Genomic DNA, 26,283 nt, shown 5'->3' on the forward strand with positions numbered 1-26,283 from the left:
TCCTTTGTGCTCTGGGCTAGACTATGCAATTAATTTTTACCAAGGTCTGTTGTGTAATTTTACTGAAGATCACTAATTTTTACCAAAGTCCTCTGGATAATTTTATTCAGGTCTGCTCAGCAGGACGCTGCTCTGGCTTCTGCTCTGATGGTTTAGCCAAATGCAGGATGCTGCCCTCATATCTGGAACAGGAGCAGCGCACTGCAAGGGCTTCTGAAAAGAGCAGGGCATGTTGCAGATACAGTGGCAGGAATGTGCCTGCAATCTGGGCGAGGTCGGCTCAAAAGTGCTTTTATTCCTAATCCATCTGGAAGCTCTTGTTTGACCTGATGCAGTGTGCATTTTATTAATCTGATGTTTTCTTATCCCACATTGGTGTAATTCCATGACTTTCAGAATTATTTTTATTTATAGTATTGTTAGGAGGGAAAAACCAGATCTTTTACTCAGGAGTTTTTCCTCAAACTTAGAGCTCACTGCCTGCTGTTTGTGACAGTTTATCTGACAACCTCTTTTTGATGTGATGATTATATTATTTGTGAATGCATTTTGTCCTCCTTTTCCATAACAGGTTAAACTGTAGATATTTCAGTGCCTTGACTTAATGAGGTCTTTCCTAACCTAGTAAGCATTGCTTTCTACTTTCTATGTATGAAATAAAAGGTGAACAGACAAAAAGAGATTTTTTCCTTTTCATGTGAATAACATTTTAATAAAATTGTTGGTAAGTTGTGTATGTGTGTGGAGAATAAAGACAATGGAGTCATGTGTCTAAAAGACATTTTGAAATCCACAGGGGCTGGAAGTACTTCAGGGAGAGATCAATTTTCCTAAAGTGTGAAAACTTCAGAAAACATTTCTATTGTCCATCTACTTCAATTATAACATCTACTTTTGCTTCAAACCATTGCCTGACATATTGATGTGTGTATTTTCCATATGCTTCCTTGAATGAACTGAGGAATCAGACAATGAAGGCTTTGCTTCTGAAAGCACACATCCCTTTTTGAAAATCAGGAGAAATTGTTTCAAAAACCCAACTACATTACTTAGGAGATATAACCCTAGTGCTATGGATACCAGAAATCTCAGCATGGGAAGGTTTTCCTCTTGTCCTCTTGATATTTTACAGATTCTGCAATCAATCTTGTTTTCCACCTGTAATAAAGAGTCTAGAAGAAGTAGAAACTATTGTAATTTACATACCACCTGAATCCACAAAGCTATTTAAACTCTTTTACTCATTGATTTTTATTGAGCAATGGCTCCTAAATGCTTTTGTGGATCTAGCAAGTCATATTTTCATCTCTTTATTGAGAAAAAGGTAATTTTATGGACAAATTCCTTCAAAAACCAAGAATATTCATGTCACTGTAATGCATGATTTTGAAAACTTGTCAGTGTATTTTACTGCCATGCTCAGAAACATAATTGCATATTTTATAAAGTATAATCCATATTAGCAGGCTAAGGTAGAGAACAACCTAAATATCTTATTTTTGCGTGGTTTCCATATCACTACATTTTGCAATATGTTTGGCAACGTTAGCAATTCAGTACCACCATGACTTTGAGAGGGAATTAGAAATAGCCTGGGTCCGGTCTTCCAGCTCCTCTGTGCTTCTTTAGAAATATGGAACAATCTCAAATGGTGTTTGTCTGACCTATCAGACTAGTTTTATATCTTCTTTCTATAGCTGGGGCAGTGCAGAACAGCCAGAGCATGCTGATGACTTTGGCTCATTAATTTTAGCGAGGCACTGGGTCTGAAGGTTGTTTAATACTTCTGGACTGAAGCTTTCTCTGCCTCTTTGGAGGCCTGATGAATGCAGTTGGCAGTGCCATGTCTAGAGCACCAGTCTTCTGACTAACACTTCTTGGAGCCACACTGAAACACAGTAATGAATGCAGCTATCCAACAATCAAAAAATACATCCTGTCACCCTTTTATTTCCTTGTTGCACTTTATGGCCAGCTCGTTTCCACAGAAAAAAATGCTCCATTTTAAGGAGGCAAAAGGGAAATCAGACCCTGTGGGCAATGGTGGAGGAGCAAGTCTGGTCTGCTCTGCCAATTTGCAGTGGTCCCATGGAGCAGTTACCACCCATTTGAATCACTGAAGGAAGTTGCTCTATTTACCTCATTCTTACTATACAAGACCAGTGCACCAAAGAACTTGTGTGGAAATCCTCAGCTGCTGTTACAAGGCTTTTTAAAGTATCTTGCAATGTCAAGAGTCAGTTTGGCCCTAGTATACCTTAACTTCATACTTAAGATCAATGGGGCAACCCTAACATAAAAATGAAGAATGAATAACACTATTAATCTGAAAAGGTACTACATTTAATGACACATTACCTAAAATATATTGTCTACTGGTTTCAAAGTTAGCACAAAAATATAACACGCAGGTGGCTCAGTCTATGAAATAAGGTTTATGTCTAGAGGTTGTCCTGGTTGTTACTGGAACACCATCAAACTCTCTTCTGCCCATAAATATCAGACTTTGGAATGCTCCAGAGCAGGGCCAGCTATAAAAAATGTTGTTTGCTATTAAGGAACTCTGTGCACTATCCAAACAAGATTATGGAATTCTAGGAGTTGGCCATAAATCCATAAATCCATAAATCCATCCATAAATCCATAAATCCATCCATAATTACACAAACTAAACAATTCTATGATTCTCTGATTTCAGCAGAAACACTGTAAGGTCTAATACTGAGAAAGCAGCATGGTATTAACAAACTATTAAGAAGGCATCATGGTATTTAAATAACCTCTTAACAACCTCAGAAAGAAAATCAGATTTCAAACATATTAGACTTACTTACCGAAGTTAGCTGGTACCACTAATCATTAATCTGTGTTACTGAGATACAAGCCAAACCCATATATTTGTTAGTCCAGGAAAAATCTTGAGTTACTTAAAAAAAACCCAAAAACAAACCCAAACAAGCAAAGAAACCAAACCAAATCATTTTTTGCCAATATTGAACCTTCATGGGATGCCATAGGGAGTATGATCTCTGACCCTGCACCAAGTCCAGCCATCTCAAAATTGTACAAGTATATGATTACTCAAATCCTTCCTTCCGACTACAACTCTACATTTATATTTCAAAATGGATATTTTGTGCTCCTTCCCATTATCTGCTCTTACTAACTGAAAATTACCAGAAGTACCAACCAGTCCACAGACGAGATGAGACAAAACTCTAACACTTCAAGGTTCAAGTGCCTCTGAGGCAGCAGCAGCCCCCAGAAGCCTCCCAAAAGAGCCATGGGAGACATCCCCACCAGTCAATAGTCACCTGTCAGCCCACTCCTCCCAACCTCACCCCTTCCTACCTGCCAGCTAATGAGGGAGCTCATTGCAGGGAGGCAGGGTTGCTATGCCCAGAGGCAGCTGCTTCGAATAATGTCCATTTACATTGGTATTCTACTCCTGCTTTCCCTTAAAGCTGAAAATGTAGGGGCTTAAGCAGTTAACTGTCCTTATGCATCCTTATGAGGATGTGAAGTTCAGCCTATAGGGTTTCCCTTTATGGGTGCTCTTCAAGGAAAGAAAAGGGGAAAATAGATGAGTACAGAAACTAGCATAAAATTAAATCTTGTGAAACACACAATCCTACATTTATTTATGCTTATTTAACATGTTAAATGGGCTATTAGGAGGCCATAACTTTTCCAAGTGTCTCTGCATAATCCAGGCCTTACACTGCTACATCTTTAACACTTCTAGAAGAAGTGAGACAGCAAAGAGATTTAAAGTTCATTTGTAACTGGTTTCTGTGAGTAGCAGTGCACTGGCTGCATGTTTATCAATGTGCCTTCCAGTCTTGAAAGCAGAAAAATGGGTGTTTTCCTCTTAGCACTTGCACCCTGTTAACAGAGTAGTGCACAGTTGTCGGCTCCTCTGAACTGCTTCAGCAGCTAGGGCCGAAAATTGGACAGAAGAGAAAAACACAATCCAAACAAAATTGACAGCTGTGAAGCAGCACAAATCTGTCTGTTCACTTTGGAGACCCTGCACATTGTTACCTTTCTGTCGTGATAGGATATGATGAAAAATGATGGAGACATCTGGAAGAACACTTAGAAATGCAGAGGAAAGAGAAGTAAGGGAGCCAGCAGCAGACAAAGTGGCTCACTAAGCAGTTACATCTTAGAGGGACTCTCCGAGGCTGCTTCGCTTGGTGTTTGTACAAACTTGAATTCCCTTCCTGAGCCATAGTGCCATTTCTCTCTCTAGATGTTTGTATCTCTGTTGTCCTTATGTACCCCAGCTTATCAGTTTTGCCTAGTTTTCTTACAAAAAAGTGAAATAAAACTTAAAGCAAAAGAAAGGAGAATGTCTATCAGTACATAAAATGCTTCAGGCAGATTTTCATCTGGAAAAATATTAAGGAATGAAAAGGAATGTATAAGTGAGCTACTGTGAACAACAATAAAATGTAGTGATAAAAAGTACATGTAAAATAGAGCTGAGCCATCGGCAGAAAGCCCACAGGTTGCTCCTGCAGCACACAAATGTCCAGCCTGACATTTAATGCCCAAAAGGTCTGTATCATTTGCTTCCTCAGTGCACTGTGAACAGTGTTCTTCAACAGTTACTCTAATAAATTGTTTGAGGGAAACACCCTCATATTTTCCATTGATATGCAAAATGTCTCCTTAGAGAAAATAAATAAACCAAGCATGAATAAATTTAGGCTGTTAGATTGTGACATTCTTTACAAGTGAAAATCTGGGCCAAGAATCAGCTAAATGCAACAAATATATCTCCTGAAAAAAAAGCAGCCCAACCAAAACCTAACAACTCTGAAAGAATAGGTATGATAGAGAAAACAGTTATAGAAATTGTTGTTATTATTATTATTTTGTTGTATAACTGTCTCCAAAAGGGACCCATCAACATCAGAGCTGAACCTTCACTTTATCAATCTATTAGTGCCTGCTCAAACTATCTCTCCAGGTTAGTGTTGCTGATTCTGTTCCACAAACGGTGTTTGAGAAGAACATAAGATGTATAAAAGAACATAAGGAGTGCCTTCCCCCTTTGTATTGCTTATCTGCATCAGCAATCCATTTAAAGTATGAGCAAGGAGAGAAAAAAAAAGAAACAGAAAGAGTAGGTTGCTCTAAAACCTCTAACTCCTTTCAAAGTTGAGAAACAGGTCAGGAGGCAATAGGGACCAGGGTAAAAAGGAAGTCTTGCTGTGATTACTTTCTTCATGGAGATAAAAAAGGACCAATGTGGGGCACTTGTGCCTCTTCATTGCTTTGGGCAAAGAATTTGCTCAGCAGTTGTGTTAGGTTGCAGGGCTAAGCCAGGCTCAGTCCTCTTGGCCATGGCTTCCTGCCTGTGGCGAAGCTGCAAGCAAGTTTGTATTTATTTGCTTTGAACTTGGTAGCCTACACATGTGGTTTCACTGCAAATGAAGGCTCTCTCTGTGATTGCTGATGTGGTGTTTCCCTTCCTCCTTCTGTGGCCCTTCTTTTGTGGAGGGATTTGGGCAGAACAGCCCTCACTTGGCAGTAGTTGCTGCAGGACCCCACCCTGTGCATGGGACACACCTTCTGCCCTAAAAAAAAGGGTCACATTGCAGAAGAGTAATGTGTTCCTCTGTGGGATCACCTGCAGTCTGCTGAGTCCTTGCTCTCTGATGCTGTGGTGTTGGGAACCCTTCTGTAGGGTATGGGTGGGCTTGTGGAGTTTGGCCTCTGATTTCTTGGGGACCAAGTATCAGCTACAGGGCAGCCAGTGAGGGGCACTGGACTCAGTAATGCCAATGTACTCCTTGATGCTACCCTTGAAGAAATGTGGAAAATCATATCCTTTACATATCAAGAATCAATCTTACTTATATCAAGGTTAATGGCAAATTTACAGTTTATTTAAGTGGAAAAAAGATCAGGTCACTGGTTGCTAGAATTAGAGCTTGGAGCAGGAAAAGACATTGAAAGTTAAGAAGGTGGTTGTGGTTACATGGACATTTTTCCATTGTTGTGCTGACTGAAACAGCCCTGCAGTCACTTGTTCTTGCCCTATTTGTTACACTGACCCTGGAGTTTGTACATGGAGCTAAATTACTTTTCTGGGTAGAAAACAAGGAGTTTTGGCGGGGGTTAATTTGCAAATGCATGTAATCCCTTATGTTGTTCATTCTGTGCTCCCACTTATGCTTTGCAGTCACAACAACTGAGGGTGACAGGGAACAAGGACAAGTGGCCAGAGAAGCTGGGAGTTGCTTAAACTGCTTTTAACACCACCTCACTTTACCTTTTTGCTATTTCCATTTTCAGACATGAAATGCAAAAAGAAAATGATATTTCAACTCATCTCATCATTTCCATTGCTGCCTGTGTGCCCCTCTTGTCTTGTGTCTTTCAGAGATGGTTCTGGGTGGAAGTGCTGAGGGCAAGTCCATGTAGATGAGCTCCAGCTTCTTACCCTAGCTGGAAGACAGAAGGTTGGCCAACAGCCTCACAAGAGTGTGTTCACTGGATACTAACAGTGTGTGAGTTAACAGCCCACAGCTTATCAACTGGAGTACAATAGCTGCAAATGTGTGTGTCCTCAAGCAAAAATAAAGTGAGCTGCCTTACTTAAGTCTCTCTTGTAGAACCCTGAACTAGGGCAAATTGCCTCAAATTTCCTGGGGCAGACCACTGTGCTGATGATGCATGGTGACCTGCATCTGAGTCCTTAGTCCAATAGGAAGCACATGAATATTTTAAAGGACCAACTCCTAAATATTAAGGCATTAGTCTATATGTCATCAAGCAACTACAGTATGGCATTCCCTTCTGGGAAATGATACACTGTAACTTACCCTGCCTTACAGTTTATTTGCCTTCCAGTTTTGCACCTTTTGCCCAGGAACATTCTTGTTTCTTAATCTTCTTTTAGAAATGCCACTAATGCCATGGGCCCGTGTCCAGCTGCCGCTGCTGCTGTTGGTCCCTCCCCCAGCTCCTCTGACTCAGCATTTTGTGAAACCACACTTGGCAGGAAACACACTTTTAGAGGGACCAACTGTAATTTAGACAAAAAAGACCATTAGCTGCACTCAGCAGCAATGGCAAGGCTGCTATTTTGCTGCTGTGTTAAAGCAGACCAAGGCCAGGAAGAAATATGTTATTTATGTTCACTAAGTTTTGGATAGACATCTTTTCAAAACTTACCCTGCTTCTTTTGCACTATTTTGTTCAAATAGATGACAGGCTCTGGTGAGAGGTCCTGCTCTGTGGCATAAAGTAGTTAACATTTTACAAGGATCAACCCACAAATCCACAGATGTTTCTGTGAGTGCTTCAAAGGAATGTGGAATTTTCTAAAATGGGAAGACCATAACATGTGGCAACCAACAACAGCATGGTGTTTGAATTTGATTCCTTCTCCTCGTAGACTGGATTCCCTCCAGAATTACCTGTTATCCTCATTAGGACAGAATTACCATTTCTTCCACAGCCAACCAGCCACACACTCTGGATCTCCCTTTGGATGTCAAAAACAGGAGAAAAGCAGAGGTAGCTTTGGGTGATCTATTTACTTCTTGTCAAGGCTAGAGGATATTTCTTTTAAAAGAGCAGAACTCTTTGCTGATGCAGCCAAGGTCTCTTGGAATTGTTAAGGTAGACACTTTAAAAAACTATATGGCTTCTGACAGGAAAAGCAGAAGTTTTCTGTGGGAACAGGGCAGTCAAAAAGTCTATTCAGCCCTTACTACATCATTAAGGACAGGTCAAGGATTATGAGCTGTGATTGTAAGAGTCATGTGTCAGAGAAAGATGGAGCAATGTGTCATTTTAATCACGGGAGAGTGAGTCGGGAGGGTATTTGTCTTGTGCCTTCTCAGGGAGAAATCTGTTTCCTCCTGCAGCACCGTCATCGCCTTGCAGCAGTTATTGGTCTGACCTGGCAGGTTCTGCTCTTGTTTCTGGACCTCTGGAGAAGGGTAAGAGCCCACTGTAGCTTTTGATATGTTGCAATGCCTGGCTGCAAGACAGCAGACTGGGTATTGCAATGCAGTGAAAAAAGCCATCAGCAATTAAGCAGAATATTCATGACAGTGATTGAAGATGACTTTATTTCCTGACTCCTTTGTTTAAAGAATGTCCTTTCCATATACTCATAATGTACACGATAAATGACTCCATAGCTGTGGGGGAAATACATAATGCTCTCTGTCTCTACTCCAAGGCTGACCACCAAATGATTAAAGCAGTGTTGTTTAAGGTTATTCCCAGGAAGGACTTGCTAACTTCTTTGTTATTGATGCTTATTTGGGCAATTTTGCCAATGTATCTTATGTCTGCAATTGAAAAACTTTTTAATCTCATATCTGAACACACGTGTGTCTGCATATGTAAACATATCTATGTATATGTATAAGTCATTTAAAATATTAATTATATTTTAATGTCTTTCTGACAAAGAAATGACTGTGGAAACAAGCATGAGCAAAGGTAAGTAAATGAACATTTGTTTTAGCATGAAATCCATTCTATTTCATTAGAAAATTTGAACCTTTTGGCTAAATAAATTCTGAGAAAAGTTAGGGGTTTTTTTTTTTTGTTTGCCTGGGAAGGAAGGAAGGAAGCACCAGCAGGAGTGATTTGTCAGTGCAAATGGAAAACAAACAAACCAAACAAAAACCCAACCAAAACACTCCCGATTGCAACAGGTTGGAAGACATTGATCTAAATGGGAAAGAAATGATCACTGGTTGAAACCTCTCCCAATAATGTTTTGACATGGATTTTGTAATGGAATAATTTGAATAGAAATTTTTAAGAAATTATCTGACAATCTGAGAATTTATCTTTTTCAAGCAGCTCTCCAGGACTGGTAGCCTGTTTGTGGTATATGTTCTCTTTTGAAATAGAACTCCAGTTATTTTAAAACAGAGCAGAACTAAAAGCACTACAGACAATCAACAGATCTGATTACAAATTTAATGGCCTGATTCACCCCTGCTCTTCTTCAATTTTGGAGCAGTGTGAATCCAGTGCTTTTTATCTTCTCACCCCAGACACAATCTGGACTAGCACAGCAAGAAGCAAGTTTCTGGGAGCTTAAGCTTGTTCCGCTTTATTTGGTTTTTTTTCTGGTTTTTTTGAGAGCAGCTGTCTTTGAGATTTGTGATCTTTTCTAAAAGCATGACCATAGTGATCATAAGGGCTTGGTGAATATATTAACTCTACTTGACTAAATCCTCCTTTGACTCCATTTTGACAGAATTAGTTCCGGAACACAGATTTAGATCTCCTCTACCGTGTATTTGCCAGATGTAGGATGAACTTTATAAGCACTTCCATTGCTTTGGACCCAAACAAGAAATATCACAATATGTAGTGTAAGCCACTCAGAAGTTAATGATCATTAAGATTTCTTATTCCAGGCCCTGAACTCTGGATATGGATTATCCAATGGTACCCACCTTCCCTTGCAGTCCAGGAACAAATGTGTGACCCTGGCTTGACAGGTAAGTGGTATTTTGAGGGACCCATAGTGGTTATGTGCTATCCCTGAACAGTGTTTTTCTGACTAAAAGACCTTTGTTGAAGGAGGTTGTATTCTAATCATAGCATCACGTATTTCTGAAAAGAGATGAAGTTTATTAGATCTCCAATGCAAAGACATGTAAAGGCTGAACATTTGGCTCAGGAAAAAAACAACCTGAACATCTAAGTTGTGGAAATTATATTTTCATCACATCTACTTAGCTTTTAGCAATGATTTCTTTTGTTTAAATATTATGAGAACTCTCCTCTCCTTCTCTTTCCTTTTATGAGGACTTTTTTTACCACAGAAACCATTAAGTTAATCCTTGATAATCCAAGAGAAAAAAAAATAGAGGCAGTAGTTCAAGCTGTTCTGTGTGTGTGTTCAGCAAAATGTGATACAACTCCACCATTAAAACTCTTGGGTTTCTATCCAAATTCTAATAAATACTATATGATGTATAAACTCATAAATGTTCACAGCACATGAATGGGCTGCCTCTAGAAATTACATGGCTTGAGCACAGCATGATTAGATGCAAAGGAAAGGAGATAATTTGTTATGACACTTCAAAGCTTCTTATAGCACAGTACCCTTACCTACATTTGCCAGCCTGTTACCACAGGGCTGTGGATTGTTATTTAAAAGGCTTATAAAGGTTTTTCTTTCCTAAAAATAATGATGAAATTGAACATTGTCATTTAAAAATCTTTTTAAAATGGGGTTCTTATCTTCTCCCATTCAGTAGCAGTGCCTGACTTAGGGAAGGGAAGAGGATGTGTATGATTAGCTAATGTCAGATGATACCCTAAATGACACCGTGTAGTGATTAAGACACTTGGATTTTTCTTAACTTATATTTTAGTGCTATATAGAGGTGTTAAAATGACAGCTCTGGAGGCTGAAGTCTCCTCTTTGCTCAGCAGTGGACAGAAGACAGGATAATCCTATCTTTGCTTCATTCAGGTTGGTTTTCCTCTGTCTTCTACAGCTGCCGTTTGTTTTCCAGTGAACTAAAGCTTGCAATAAGGATTTCTCAGGATAATTTGAAAATTAGATTAAAAGTGGAAGACCACTGGTATCTTTTTACCTAGGAATCCATTGTCTGTGGCTTTTCTTTCTTGAATTCATGGGCGAGTGATCTAGAGGCAAAGATTATTTTCTAATAATCTTTGACTTCTTTACCTGCTTTCTAGCTAAAAATGTACCTTGTAACATGCAAAGCCTTGCAGACTGGTTTTGGTGTGAAAGTGTATTTGAGAAGAGACTGGAAACTGTTTCCACAAGTGAAAAAGCTGATTTACACTTAAACAGAGAGTTTATTCAGAAAGGAAGTTTACCTAGGGTAAATGCTGGGTGGGAATGTTCTTTGAAAGGATGTTAATTGTACCTTGGTTCAAAGAACTCCTTGAAATTCCTCTAATGCAATTATGCTAAGTTAGAGGAAGTTAAAGGATTGTGTATTGGCAAAAATGCAGTTAAAATCCCAGCTGAAGTCATGTGTCAGAAGTGCTATTGATGATAACATTGACACCTGCCTCAGATAACTTCAAAGCCTGTGCTCTCTGTATGAACCTAAGTTCACTGAGCTCAGCTAGCAAAAGGACAAACCCAGACAGAGAAACGGGTACAGACGTCCAAGAAGTGCAAATGGAGCTGTGCCACTTAACAACAGCACATCAAACCCCAGCTCAGCACCTTTTAACACAGAGAACACAATGGTGAGCTCTACCAAATGAAACCCATCATCTGTGGACCTGCAGCTGTTCATCACAGACAGAAAGGGATCTCTGTGACTATCTGCTTTCTCCATGCTGGTGGGAAAAATGAGATTGCTCTGTGTGAGTTTCTGAAGAAAGACAGAGTGCAAAAGACAAGTTCCACAGTGGTTTCTGAAAGCACTGAGGTTCTAAGGTTTCTGATGTTTTCTGGGTGTGAGTTCCACCTTTGTAGGGGGCCTTCTTCAGACAGAATGGTGGCAGACTTTTTTTCTGTCCCACAAAGTACTTAGGAAATAATGAAGTCTGAACTGATGAATGCACCCAGAACTTTACCTTTGGCAGTAAAACTCATTGCTCTGTGTATGACCCAGGGTTTTGTAAACTGCTGTTTAACAAAAATGTTTGTGCATTTTGAGTCTGCCTTGATAATTTCTCTCCTTTCAAACATAAATCCCATATTTTATTAATTGCTCCTCTGTTTGCCCAGTTCTGTGAAATTACAAGCTAGAGATGAGAAGCCTTAAGATTACACATCCTGTTGGGATTTGGCTATGTATTTGAAATAAGAGTGTCTTAGCAGAAGTCCAAATAATGGAAATATTAGTAAATACATTATTAACCTTTTTAAGTTAATAATCCCTTTTTAGAGGATTTCAGATTTTACAAATAAGGTGGGAAAGGGCTAGATTTTTCTGCCCAAAGCAATTCTAATTATTTGGTTCAATGTCTGCCCTGTCACAGAGGCTCTACTTTTGGGTTCTCGTCCTTTGATTTCCCCCTCTGCACACAAACTGAAACATTCAGTAGTTCCCACCTCAGTCACAACCATATTTTCCTTTTTTGAGGAAGTCAGGAGTGGGAAAGTTGCAGAGCAGTCTGGGTATTGCCCAGTTTGGAGGTCCTCTGCAGGTGAGGAACATAACAAGGTCTAGGACTACAGAGCTCTCTCAGCTTCTTTAGCAGAGCTGCATCCAGCCCAGACCCTCAAATGCTAAGGGACCCAGGTCCTCACTCTCTATATTCAGTCTCTTTTTGCTACCCTCCTCAGCACTGAGTTCTGTCCATAGCATAACTTAAAGAGTGATAGCCATGGACTTCATGTGAGGAAATAATGGAGGATTTCAGAATTTAGAATTTTGCAAGGGATAGTACTCCTTCTTGCTCATACTGTCTTGTGTGTGTACACATGCCAGAGGTGCTTCTGATCTGTTATTGAAATGAATTCTCAGTGAAAAATCATGTATGTGTAGTGAAGAGGAGAAAAAATATCACAAATGCTCCCATAGTGGAACTGAAATATATGGAATCATAGAATCCAGATGACAAAAATAGCTTAATATTTTATGTAGTGCACTGTGGTTAATCCTTGTGCTCACAGTATACTTTATTTAGAATCACTGCAGAATTCCTCCTCTGATTTTTCTCCCTGAAATTAGACTGTAATGATATGCTTCAGACTTCACAGGAGCCTAAAGGTATTTGATTTAATTTATATCTATGAGTTTTGTTCTTTGTTCATTTATTTTAATCACTGTTGGTTTTCCCTCCCTTTGACTATCCTAGATTTTTGGTCTGATACATGATTGGTTATTCTGATCTAAACAGTTCTCTGCTGAATTCAGGCTCCCCAAAATTTCAAAGTACAGGAATCTCATTTGAGAATGAGTATCATTAAAAGGCAATGTGGGATTAAACTATCTCAGAAGCAGAATGTGCAGTTATAATGTTCCTATAATGTTTATAGTGGTAAATCCAATCCCCATGCTAGCACCTGAGTTTTTAATGAGATTTTGAACTTAGTATTTTTAGATACAATTATTATTTTAAAAATATGTAAATATTTACAAATATTACAATGTGTTAGGATGCTGGCTTGTTTGGTTTTTTTTGTTGTGGTTAAGTATTCAGATGCATTATTTCATAAGGTATTCAAAGTTAAGCTGAAATATTTTACTGTTGTATGTAAAAATGTTTGGATACTGAATCTTAAAAAATTAAAGTGATTGATGCCAATTGCAAGAAAAAATAGAATAGCATATTTCACAATTTGAAGCTGACATCCATTTGTATTTACTTACTCAGTTATCACTTTTCAGCATGCAATTACATTAATATTTTTAGATGTTGGATGGTTTGACATTTTGTTCCAACCCTAGACAGCCAACTATGCCTTCAGATGGGACTCTGCCAGCTATAAATACAGTCCTAGACAAGAACATACAACTTCCACATTAATATTAGTGACACTCAGAAACAGATTGCTGAGCTGAAATAATTAACTCCAAAGGATTCAGTGGCTTGTCCATTACTATGCTAGGTCCTAGCTTGAATATATGCAAGAGTAGAGAGTGGAACAGCATGCATATCTGAGGGGTTAATGGCTGCTTTCATTGGAGAACTGTGGTCTGGTAAATCCCTGCAGCTCCCAGCAATTTAGGAGCATGGGATACAGGGGAAAAAGGAGTGTCTGGGTCATGGAAACAGATTCTCACACCATGGTGCTTTCCACAGACATTGCCATAAATCAATACCTTTATTTACTGTTTGCAACTGTCCATTTGCTTGGAGCTTACACTGTCAGAAGGCTGCTCCAGACTGTGACTTGTACAAAGCGAGAAAACTTTTCATTTAAAAATTAATTTATCATCAGTGAGCCACAGCTTTGTCTTAAACTCTGTGCTGATGTGTCTAGCATGGCAATGCAAGTTGATTCACCAAAGAAACACAGAGAGGCTTCCCTAGCAGATGGACAAAAAACTTAGTCTTGCTAGAATACAGTGAATACAAAAACTTCTGGTCACTCCCAGATAATCTCTGTAATCCAAGTTTTGAATCTCACTCTGCATGAGACGAATCAGTTCTTTGATGACAAATAAAAGCCTTTTCTGCATTGGTGGGATTTATGATTTCCTTTTCAATAAGCAGAGGGATGTTTTATTCTTTTGCATACCAAACTCTGAACATGAGACAGTGTTCTAGATGGCTTACTGCTTGAGAGTTTAAAGACTGTAGGAGACATTGCTGCCTTGCAGAAAGGAGATTTAGAAAAAGAAAGGTTGAGATTTTAAGTATTTTTCTCTCTGTTTTGCTCCTTATATTACATATGCCACGTCCACATACATAAGTAAAAAAATTTCAGGAGTATATTTTAGCCACAACAGATAGCTTGCTGTAGGTTTTTGCATCTCCCTCTGTCTGTGCCGAAGCCATTACTCCTGAGATTGGTGAACCTGTATTTGTTGTGCCAATATTGGTGAACCAGTATTGCCAATATTTTTGTACTCTGCACACAGAGAGTAACGTCCTGTGAGCAGAAGATGCATTTGGGAATACTTCAGCCCTGGCAGTCAAAGGTTTCACCAACATTGCTTCACTGAGGACAGAAAATTCAACAGTAGCTGAATTGCAGAGTTCCCAGAAGACCATTTTATTCTAAATCTAGAGTGTGAGAACTTTTGCTTTTAAATCACTGTGCCATGCAGTTAGAGCAAAAGATGTCATAAAAGCAGCATTTACTTGTCTGGATTCCTTGAATTTCTCTTCCACTGTTTATAATGGACTTATCTTGTGCTCAGAAAAATGTGAAAAAGCCTTTTACAGAAAGCAGTAGAAAGACATTTTATGTTCCTTTTTACTGATTACTTTTCCTTGATGCTAGGAAACAATTATTTTAAGTGGATTACTTCCAAAGAATAACTTAATTTGATAATAAAACAAATACTACTTTCCCATTTATTGATGAATCAAGCAAGGTAATTGGATTTATTACTTCTGAATCTATGAGTAATCCTGTTTCCAAATCACATATGTGTTTCCTCCTCTGCTTTTGTGTTTTTCAGGAGATGACAATTATTTGTTCATTCTCTTTCAGGCAGAATTTTTTTTTTTTATGGACAACAACAGTCTTATGCACAGTTTCTGACCTCAAAATAGTGCTAATTTGTACTTAACACAAAATACTTCCTTGGTGGAGAAAAGTGAGTTTCAGTCATTCTGAGTAGGTAAAAATACTAGTTAATTAAAACATATCTTGCACTAATATCTACAGTATGCAGACAAATTGGGGAATAGATATAGCATTGTTATGATGCTGTTTTGTACCATTGAATGTCAGGGTCCTGGAGGCTGAGAGGTCCTTGGGACATATATCCCAGGATGTATTACTTCTATCCAGGCTGTATGTAGGATATGCCTTGTCTAGGCATATGCAGCTAATCTGGGGAGTGGCCATGCCGAGTGTTATTGACATTTCTCCTTCCTCTGCTTTTCAGCTTTGTACTACGAATCCAGCATGCTTTAGAAGATGATGGATTATTTTAGACATAATAAAATAATGGAAGATTTTTCAAATAGCTGAATTAGTCAAATGTTCTTTTATTAGTAGTTAATCTGGCAGCATTTAAGAATTCCTTTCACTTGGAGATCTCACAGCAATTTGCAAACATTAGGTAAACTTCTTAGAATCTGTACTTAAATTCTTAATTTGTTTCATAGGGATTGTTTACATCTAAAATGGTCTACCAGTAGAGCTATACCCATTGACACCAGCATGTTTCTGAAGTGGAAATGCAACTTCCATTAGTAAAACCGTTCCTCTTTCAGTAGAGAATAAAATCTGTTTTTTGAGGAACTAAGTCTCCATATTCTGGTTTTAAGTGTGATTTATTTTCATACTCCTCTTCTGCTCAGTAATGCTCGCAAAACTTTTAAGAGTAGATCAAATCATGGGCTGAAAGTGCTAAAGAAGCTCATTCAAGCTCAGATTATTTTCTTCTGTAAAGGACAAATGACCCTTGTGCTCGAAATACATTACTGTATTGATGGGATTCATTGATCAGCAAAGGCCTTTGGTCACTTGACAAAGATGGAAATCTGTTACATTCCCCAGCTCCATCACCTTTTCTCTCCGCACCAGTATTGTACTCTTGCCTGATAAAGTGTTGCTTAAAAAGGGACTTCCAGAGCTGAACGAACCCATCTGTAGAGCTTGCATTGAAGAGCCAGCTTCTGTCATGTGGAACCATAACAAAATTGCATCTGCTGCAAAGCACACTCTTCTGTTAGCTATCATGGTTTCACTATGCATCTGATAATATTTAGACATTTCTCCCGGTCATGTTCTGTAATGGTGGTCAGCAGTGAAGGATAATAATTCACTTGGGAGTTTCCAGGGTTTCCAGGCTACCAAGCCCCATTGTGGTTTTCAGTTAAAACATTTCAATCCAGCTTTTCCATTTGTAGATGTCATTTGAAGCCAGTGCTGCACTTTCATTTTTTTTTTTTTTTCAAATGAGAACAGAATGCAGTGTTTGAACTGAAATACATTATTGGGTGGAATAGAAGAAGGGAGAAGGAAAGACATGTTATTTGCTATGAAAAACATGCTATGGCCTTTGTGGTGCCGTGGCAAAGTTTGCTCCTGCTGAGTCTACTAAAAGGCCCAAAGCCCTTGTCCACATTTCCCTGATTCCTACCACATTTTTCTCTGTTCCTCCTTCTATGAAGTGACAGAAGAAGCCACATATTTTGGACTAATGTAATATACTCTTTCCTCCTCAGTTGCTTCTGTCTCCCCTCATTGCTCCCAGAAAGGGAGGGACTGTTACAGACCATTTCAGGGCATCCTAGGGCTTTCTCACATCACTTCCAATGCATTCCTTGCCTCCGGTCACCCAGGAAGAATTGGCTGTGTTTGATTTCTGTCTCAGGTCACTTGTCTCACAGCTACGTGCCAGGTCAGTGCCAGTGAATTGTCCTGCATGGCAGAGCTTTGGTATACAGGCTGGGGGGTCAAGTTTCACACGCTCAAAAGGAGTTGGTGTAAAGACAAAGAGGCACAGCGTGTGTTTCAGTGCCAGTAATGAATAAACTACCACATCAACTACACAGCATGAACATCTTTATCCAGCTGCGTTTATAAATTATTTTCATTAATTATGGTTGTTCTTATCACTTGACACAAACAAGGACTTTTTTTTAAGTGGCTGTTTTATTAATCCATTATTCTTCTGAAGAATAATATCTGCCCTCCCCTCCCTGCCTTTAACTGGCCAGAGATACATACTTTCGAAAATAAATCTCAAAATGCAGCCCTGCAAACTACTCCTCTTTGAATCATCACTTATGAAAGAAGATACCTTTTTCTTCTGTCCACCATGAATTAAAATAAAATTGCTTATAATCTATCTTTTAAAAGCCTGTGGTCAAATTTATGCCTGACATCACAGTGCAGGAAACAGCATAATTTCACAGTGGATGAACTCAGTCTCAAGAGTTTAGTTGTGCTTTGAAAGCTTTTTGATGTATAGTTGTACTTTATTTATATTTTTAAATTTTTTTTTATTTTGTTTTACTTTTTTAATACCAAGGCTGTTTAGGAGCTGAGTCAGTAACCTGAACTTTGTAAAACTGACTCTAACAGGAGCAGAGCCCTAATAAAGCTAAAAGAATTTTTGCCTTTGTGTCAAAGATTACAGTGCAAAACCAGCAAAAAATAGTTGTTTTCCAGATATGCATTTTGAGAGAATGGAAATACTTCTGCATTTTTTGACTACAGAGAAGCTTTTTGAATTCAGACAAATGCATTTCACACAATTCATTTCAGGGCTGATTCATTTTATCTGTGTGTCTCCTGTGCCAAGTGGAAACATTAGGCCTCTTTAAAAAATGATGGGGGATAATAAATGCTCCAGGCATTTGTTTTGCTGAAATGAAGTAATGGCAGGGAAGCATATGGTGAAATATATTTTTAATTACTTTTCAACAATGTTAAATGTTTTCTTCTTATTTTCATATTTAATGTTGTTGATCAAGCTTGCTAAATAGGCAGCTCTTATGGAACACACTACTTTGTGCAGTAACACATGGCTAATTTTATGGGCAGTACTGTATATCCCTGCATATCAGCACTATATTAGCTGTAGAGCTTTGTTTATGATGTTTTGTACCATCCAAGGAAGCTGGGATTGTGAGGGGGGCTGTTTTGTTCCTGTTTAATTTTTTACCCACTAATCCCACAACTCTCAAATACCTTTGTTCAGAGGTTTTGTTTTCTTATATTTTTGTTAGTGCATGCAGAGCAGGAAATATGATTCTCTTCTGTTAGACTAAACAAAAGGAAATCCACCTGAGACTGAGAGGAGACACCAGTCTCCCTTTTAACAGCTTCACTTCTAAATCAACCTTCCATCCCCTTCCTTCATCTCCCTCCCTGCAGCACAGGTTCCACACTAAAGCAAAGTGAACAAAGGACACCTGTTCCCAGCCCTACTAAAGAGAGAAAAGCTGCTAGTGCCTAAAGGCTAAAGCTGAGCTGAAAGTATTATGGCTACAGGTGGTGTCCATGCTGTGGATATACCTGCACAAGGGAAACATGAGCCTATTGCTCAATTCCAGTAAATAACAACTGAAAAGTAAATGACATCACAGGAGGGTGGCAGGGGGAACCCAAGGCACAACAGTCACCACTTGTCTGCACATATATGTCACCTTTTTAGGATGCTCACAAAGGTTCTTTCAATACAACATATAAAGACAAAGTAAGAAAACCTGGCAATTTGCTGTCAACACTTACAGCAGGCGACCGCATTCTCCCCTCACTTGTTACAGACCTGGCACAAATTCTTTTTCTGAAGATGTCATGGTCATCACTGGTATGAGCAGAGGAATGCTTCTTGTAGCACGCTGTGGAGATCCACAGTCCCAGGCTATTTCAGACCACTGAGTCCTTTCCAGAGATAAGAACTCCTCACAGAGACTTCTCTGCAGCCACCACCCTCTTTTTCAGCTTGAGTAGCTTTTCTTCCTGCAGCCATGGCAGTGTGGCAGAAAGGAGTTGGGATGTCTCTCTCACATGTCCAGCACTTCCTGTCTCACTGCTAGTGATTCAGGGGATTAAAGCAGCAGGATATAAAGCAACAGATGGGGATTTCATTCATTCTCTGTGCTTTGAAAACTGACCCTGAGGAATACATCCATTGTTATTATTGTGCCCTTCAGTATGCTGCATGCAGATTTCAGTTTAAGGTGGGAAGGGGATGTCTATGGGTCTGAGGCATTGGCCACCACTGAGGAGAGGAACACTGTGCTGATAGCTTATTCACATTATTCAAGCAAAAAAACAGCTTATAGCAAAGGTCAGAGCACTGAACATGTAAAAGATACTCCTTTTTCTCCATGCCTTCCCCTTCTCACTGGGAACCAGGGCAGAGTAGCAGAAGCAGCCAGGGTGGGAGTAGGAGAAGTGAAGCCCGATATTTGTCTTGTGATAAGTTGCTGACAACTCAGACCTGCCCCTGGTACTGGGAAAAAAGCCAACGAACAAACAGAAAAGAGAAGCACGAAGTTGCCTGAGGGAGGAGCAAGGCCATGGCAGTCAGTGGCCTGTCTCCCACGCTGCCTGAAGCTGCAGAGGAGGAACCAGGCAGCTCTGGGACTGCTGGTGTGACTTTTGGGACACACTTCTCTGGCAGAAGAGGGAACCACAGCCTTTCAACCTCGGATCAGTGGGGCAACCTTGTGTGGGTGGTCTCCCAGAGGGAGGAGAGAATTTCCCAGAGTTCTTTCTCTTCCAAGGTTGCTTGCTGGAGGGCTCCCCGGGCAAATCCAGGGCTTCAGCTGCAGAATATAGAATGAAAGAAACAGCCTCCAGAAATGGTCTCATTCTTGTTTTAACAGATACCAAAGGGAAAGATTTGTCCCAGGGAAGCTTTGGCTTCTGGGACTCATAACTTGGGAGTGCTGTGAAGCTTTCAGAACCCGGATGTGGGGGTGTCATGGTTTGACGCTGGCACAATGCCAGTGCCCCCATGAAAATACACTCTCCCTGGTGTCTGCTTGAGATGTGACCAGGAATAAGCAAAGCAGGCTCCCACTTAGAAATAAAGAAGAGAAAACTTTATTAACTAACCTACAACTATATGTAAAAAGCAAAAAGAAAGAATGAAAACCTTCCAAAAACATTTCCTCCTCTCCCCCCCCACCAAATTTCCAATACATCCATCCCTCAGATCACCACCTCGCAGTCCATCACCACCCTTTAGATAATCAATTCTCAGTTCATCAAGGAGAGAGGAATCCCTCTTGTGCAATAGGCTTCCCCTGGAAACACAGTTGAGACCTCTTGTGTTTCCTGTCACACGTGGCACCACCCAGAGATCCTTTGCCCTTGTGACATCTTCCTTCCATGTCCAGTGCTCTCACCACTGTGCATGGACCAGAGCTGCTTCTAGGGTTTTCCTTTCAAGGGTGCTTTGTCCAGTTCCAAAAAGAGCACAGTCTCTCACTCTTGGGACACCTGTGATCCCCAGATTTCACCCCCTGGGACCGAGGGGGTCTCAAGAACAGAGATGTCCTGCACTGAAGATCAAAGGCACCAACCACCACCCTCATCATCCATTGTCTCTATTCATGCACTCCCATAACATCACTGCACTCTCTTGGCTCTGAGCCATTGCCTCCCCCCTAAATGCAGTTTCTGTGTCACAGGAAAAAATGGTTCTGTCCATGGCTATACAAGAGAAGTCCAGCCAAAGGCCACTCCATCATCCCCTTCCACCTAGGATTCTTCTCAACTCTCCCAACATCTTTCACTTGCACGAACTTTCATCACACTTGCTCGAACTTTCATCACACTTGCTCATTCAGATCCAGGAGGATCAGTCGTTGTAAGGTTTCCATTAGAAGAGAGGTTACAAGAAAAGGGTTAAAATCTCAGGCTCAGCCTGCCCAGAACTCCGTGGATTTCTCACCGTGCCCGTGCTGCACTCCCTCCGTCTCCGCCGGCCGGGCTGTGCTGCCAGCACATGATATCAAATTTCAAGGTGGCACAGGCGCTCTCTCTCTCTGTCTCCTGGTGGGGGGGTGTGGGGGTGGCTGCCCGATGCCTCTTGGTGCTTCTCCACCCTTCCATCCCACCCCACCCTTCCCTCCTCAGGGCCCAGGCCTACCTCACCCGGCCACATGGCTCCCCATCCCCACCCAGCCGGCAGCTGGGCAGGGGAGGCCTGACCTGTTTCCCCAGCAGAACCCAAGAGAATGGTTTCCTGAGAGTCCTCTGCTTTTAACCCCTGTGTTCTCAGAGGTGTATCCATGTCCCCAGTGGCCACACCAGGTGCCAATATTCAAATCTGAGCACCCATTGGTTTGACCACAGCATCCCAAAAAACTCACTTCCTCTCAAACCATGGCAGGGGGTCAACATAATCTTTTCCAGAGTCTTCGCTTTTAATCTCCACATGTAAAGAATTGGGTCAGTTGTGCATGGCCAGAGACAGCAGTTCCCCTTGCACTGTAGATTGCATACTGGAGATAACACTTCCTATAAATCAAGACAGCCTGTAAAAAAATGACAGAAACTGTGAAGTTCAGCTTGCCAGGAAACTGTTATCATGCATGTGTATTTTTTTTAGGAAAAAAATAAGTTTAATATCCACATCCCGTTTTGTCAATCTTTTAAAACCCCTGACAGGGATGTGAATGTTGTTCAAGAGCTATTACATGTCATGATGATAATTTGTTCCTTTTGAAGAGTGTGATGTCTAAGTCGTTTTTGATGATTACATTTCCTTGGTCTGTATTTATTCGAAAGGCACTTTTCAGACCTGAGAATTGTTTCCAAACAGTATGCATAAATGATTAGTAGTGCTTTCAGTCATGCAGTTTCATACCTTTTCCCTTTAGATGTTAGTCTAGATGTGAAGACTATGCCCTACCTGGTGAATAAAGAACAGATCTTAACTGCTGCAGCAGCTGAAAGATTTGGAATTACTTAACTGTAAAACCAATCACTTCCCATAGAATCATAAAATCATAGAATTGTTTGAGTTGGAAAGGATCTTACAGATCATCTAGTTCCAGCCTCCCTGCTATAGGCAGAACACTTTCCACTAGACCAGGTTGCTCAGAGTTCCATCCAACCTGGCCTTGAGCCCTTCCAGGAATGGAACATTCACAATTTCTCTGTAAGGTTTCACGGTAATCTTCTCTCCAGGCTGAATAACCTCAGCACTCTCAGCCTGTTTTCACAGGAGAGGTGTTCTAGTCCTCTGATCATATTCATGGCCCTCCTCTGGCCTTGTTCCAACAGGAACTTCTTTTGTTGGGGACCCCAGAGGTGGACACAATACTACAGGTGGGGTCTTGCTAGATCAGGGTAAAAGGACAGAATTGTGTCCTTTGACCTGCTGGTCACACTGTGCACTGTCAGGTTCCTTAGATATTCTTGAGCCTGATCTTCTCCTACAGCTGAAAGTTCTTAATTTTCTCAGTTCTTCATTCTCTCAGTCCCTGCCTTTGTCTTCTTAACCTGGGCAGTGTAGGTGGAGCACTTGCCAGTGAAGAGAGCAAAAAAAAAAAAATCATAGAGTACCTCAGACTTCTGCATATTCCAAGTAACCAGGTCTCCCATTTCCTTCTGGAGACAAGCAGCATTTTCCCTAATCTTTCTTTTATCACTGGCATATCTGTAGAAGCTTTTATTGTTGCTCATGACATTCCTGGTCAGATTTAATTCTATCATGGCTTTAGCTTTCCTATCACGATCTCTGGTAGCTCAGACAATTTCATTGTGCTCCTCTTAGGCTACTTGTTCTCGCTTCCATCCTGTCTAAAGTTTCTTTTTGTGTTTGAGTTTGTCCAGGAGCTCCTTGTTCATCCACAGAGGCCTTCTAGTGATTTTGCCTGACTTCCTCTTTGTTTGGATACATTGCTCCTGAATTTGGACGAGGATTCTGGAGAATTAACCAGCTTTCTTGGGCCTCTCTTTCCTCCAGGGATTTATTCCCTGCTATCTTACCAAGCAAATCCCTGAAGAGGCCCAAGTCTGCCTTCCTGAAGTCCAGGATAGCTTGCTGTGAGCTCTCCTCACTGCTGTAAGAGTCTCAAATGCCAACAATTCATGGTCACTGCAACCAAGGCTGTCCTTGAGCTTCACCTTCCCCACCAGTCCCTCTCCTTGTTGGTGAGAGCAAGGTCCAGCACAGCACCTCTCCCCTTTGGTTCCTCTGTCACTTGGAGAAGGAAGTTACCATCATTGTGTTCCAAGAACCTCCTGGATTTACTGACCTGCTGTATTGACCTTCCAACAGAAGTTCCCCCTTAGGACCATGGTCTGTAAATGTGAGGCTGCTCTTATCTGTCTATAGAGCACCTCAGGCACTCAGTCTTCCTGGTTGGCAGCCTGTAGACCATGCCCACGATAAAGTCACCTGCCCCTGCCCTCCCTTTGATCCTGACCCACAAATTCTCTGTTGTCTTCCCATCCATCCCAAGGCAGAGGTCTATGCACTCCAGCTGATCTCTGATGTAGAGGGTGACACTCCTTCATCATTTCCTCTGCCCGTCCTTCCTAAAGCATCCTTCCCTCCCAACACTCCAGCCCTAGGAGCCATCCCACTACTTCTCTGTGATCACAGCCCTGCAGGTGTGAAGAATAAAATCAGTCAGAGCTCTGGGCTATCAAATCCTCCAAATATTTTACACAAGCTAGGGATGTGGTGTTGAGCAGCAGAATGCTGTGCAAGCCACTGCTGTGCAATAAATGCACAGCAGTGCATTTATCTTCAAGCACAAGATTTCCTGTTTTGAGCTTCAGTCTATCTCCTACATGTGGCATAGTCCTACTTTGCAGCTACTGTGCTGCAGACTCTAAATTGTCTTCTAATGTTTCAAATCTAAAGAAACACAGTCTGTTTAATTGTTGAATGGTTCTCTAAAGAACCTAGGCATTTTACACTAGCCTCACCAGAGTAAATGTTTATCCCAGTCACCTGCCTTTGAAAAGAAGGTTCTTCATCATATCAGTAAAGAAAATATGAGTACTATGATTTATTTTTCTGCTAAGTGACAAGCAGCATTTCAGTTTGGATAGAACAGATATGTGTATTTTTATTGTTCTCAATTACTGTTTTGTTTTAATACTCCATTATTAGTGTCCTTTACCATTTGACAACAACAAAGGAGCAACTTTTCTTGAGAGTAGACTTTTAGATTCCCTTTAGATACTTCAAACAATAATTTAACACCCAGTGAATTGTCAAAGCCAAAAAACCATTGTGTTTTAATAGAACATATTATATACTGAAGTCTGTATACCTCCTATATTCTGATGAATTTTAGACTTGCATCTATTTGGGGAAAAAAAAGTAGGAAACAGTTGCTGAGCAAATTGTGTTTCAAAAGAGATATGATTGAGTAGAGGGATGGATTTTTATGTGTGCAACAAAAATAAGATGCATGTGAAATTCATCATAAATAACTCATTATATCTTTGTCACCACTAGAAGCAGTGCATCTGATAGCTTTTATAGTATTTGCTGGATTTTTGACCAGCGTTTTCATCTCTGCTGTTCCTGTTCCTGAATCCATTCTTTGTCATTCCCTATCAGATTTGACACCTGTTTCCAAATGAAATATGCCCTTCATCCTTTGGTTCTTGAGCGGCTTCTCTTTTCTCTTTTTATCTTTTTTTATTATTTATGTCTGAAAATTATATTTAAACTCATATGACAGGCTTCATGTAATTTGGACGTACATGTTTGGGAACAAGGGGACAGGGTTTCTTCACTTGTTGCTGAGATATTTAGGTAATGGGCAAATGTCATTTAAGCACACGTTCTCTGGAATGCAGAAAAGGTCTTGAATGGTGTCTCCTCTTCCTGTTGCTGACAAAGTTTCTTGAAATTTACTCGATGCCTCAGTTATTCTATGTGTCAACTTGTGGCTGCAAAGCTGGAGGGAGGAAGCACATCCTGCAATTTTACCACAGAGGACAAAAGAACAAATGTCTCAAATCAGAGAAAAACTGAGTGGCCACCATTATGCATGGAGATGAGGAATGGCACAGCTGGAGTCATGCATACAGTTTCAGATGGCACTAAAGTGTTTATCCGGGCTTGGTGAGAGGGTGGAGGGAAGCACTGATGTGACATTTTTATTACTCTGGTAAATCCATTCCTAGTCCTTTAGCCTTCTCCTTCCTTTTAAGAAACTAAATATGTCCTTCAAAGGGTCCTTCAAAGGACCCTGTTCATCTATTTAAAATGAATTGTAAATCCTTTCCTGAATTTGGGCTTGCATCAGAAATGGGCTAGAAGAAGAAATTACCCAGCTCTGGGAGACAAACCAGACAGAATCTGTATAACATGTACCCCCTTAAAATTAGTTACTGTCTTCTTCTAAAAGCAGTAACAGTGTTTGAATTGTCATCTTGATGTTCTTAGACTGTCAGTTTGGCTCTAACTAAGCTACTATTTAAGGCAAATTTGCAGAGGGGGTAAGAAACTTAGAAAAATAATCAACTAGCTGCTTCTATCTATCCTTTTCCAGTGAATTATTTTCTATTTAATTCTTGCTGATGTTTATAATCAATTTTATCGTGGATATTTTTCAATTTTTTAAAAATATTTCTTTGTTCTGTAAAATTTGCTTGCTAAAGGCACTGTTTAATTTCAGGTGAGGGCTCCAAGTCATAGATACTTTTATAATCAGCTAAAAAGGAACAAATGCACACCTCCAGAACTGCAAATTTCAATACCTCTTCTGACTGCAAGACAGTATCATTTTTTGAAAGCATAATAGTATTTCTAAAATCAACTTTAAAAACTTACTTGCAAGAGATCTTATTTTCTGTTCCAAATAATCTTTAATCCACAGTGCAACTTTGTCATCCATAAAAAAAAGGGAAATTAAGAGAAACATTATATGATCCTAACATCTATTATGCATCTTTTTATACGTTGAAGGCTTGCTGTAGAGTCTGCTTGTTTCCAAGGAATGAAAATTGCTTATTATCCTGGATAATGAAAGAGAATGTCATCATCTATAATTTTTAGTTTAGGATACTTACTGTACCCTTCTCTTATAAAAGCGTTGGCAGAAAAAAGAGTTCAGTAAAAGAAGCAGCTCTTAAATATTTTCCTAAATAAAAGACGGATTTGCTTGCAAGTGAGATTTATATGTCTTTGACAGCAAAATATATTGGAACAACTTTCTTTAATGACAGATTGTAACTTGACTATGCATGCTATTTACTGAATACAATTCATGAGT

At 40.1% G+C, this 26,283-nt stretch overlaps 1 long non-coding RNA gene across 1 annotated transcript in view; it reads left to right on the forward strand.

Annotated features, from left to right (window-relative positions):
* Positions 1-7,887: 7,887 nt before the first annotated feature.
* Positions 7,888-26,283, forward strand: part of LOC139585750 (uncharacterized) — a 55,230-nt gene continuing 36,834 nt past the window's right edge. Inside the window, exons 1-2 of the long non-coding RNA XR_011677283.1 lie at positions 7,888-7,964; positions 9,411-9,494. This is a non-coding gene — a long non-coding RNA (uncharacterized lncRNA). The remainder of the gene's footprint in view (positions 7,965-9,410; positions 9,495-26,283) is intronic.

Source organism: Agelaius tricolor, unplaced genomic scaffold (assembly GCF_023055355.1).
Source record: "Agelaius tricolor isolate 1412-34295 unplaced genomic scaffold, bAgeTri1.0.p SCAF_2, whole genome shotgun sequence".
NCBI lineage: Eukaryota > Metazoa > Chordata > Aves > Passeriformes > Icteridae > Agelaius > Agelaius tricolor.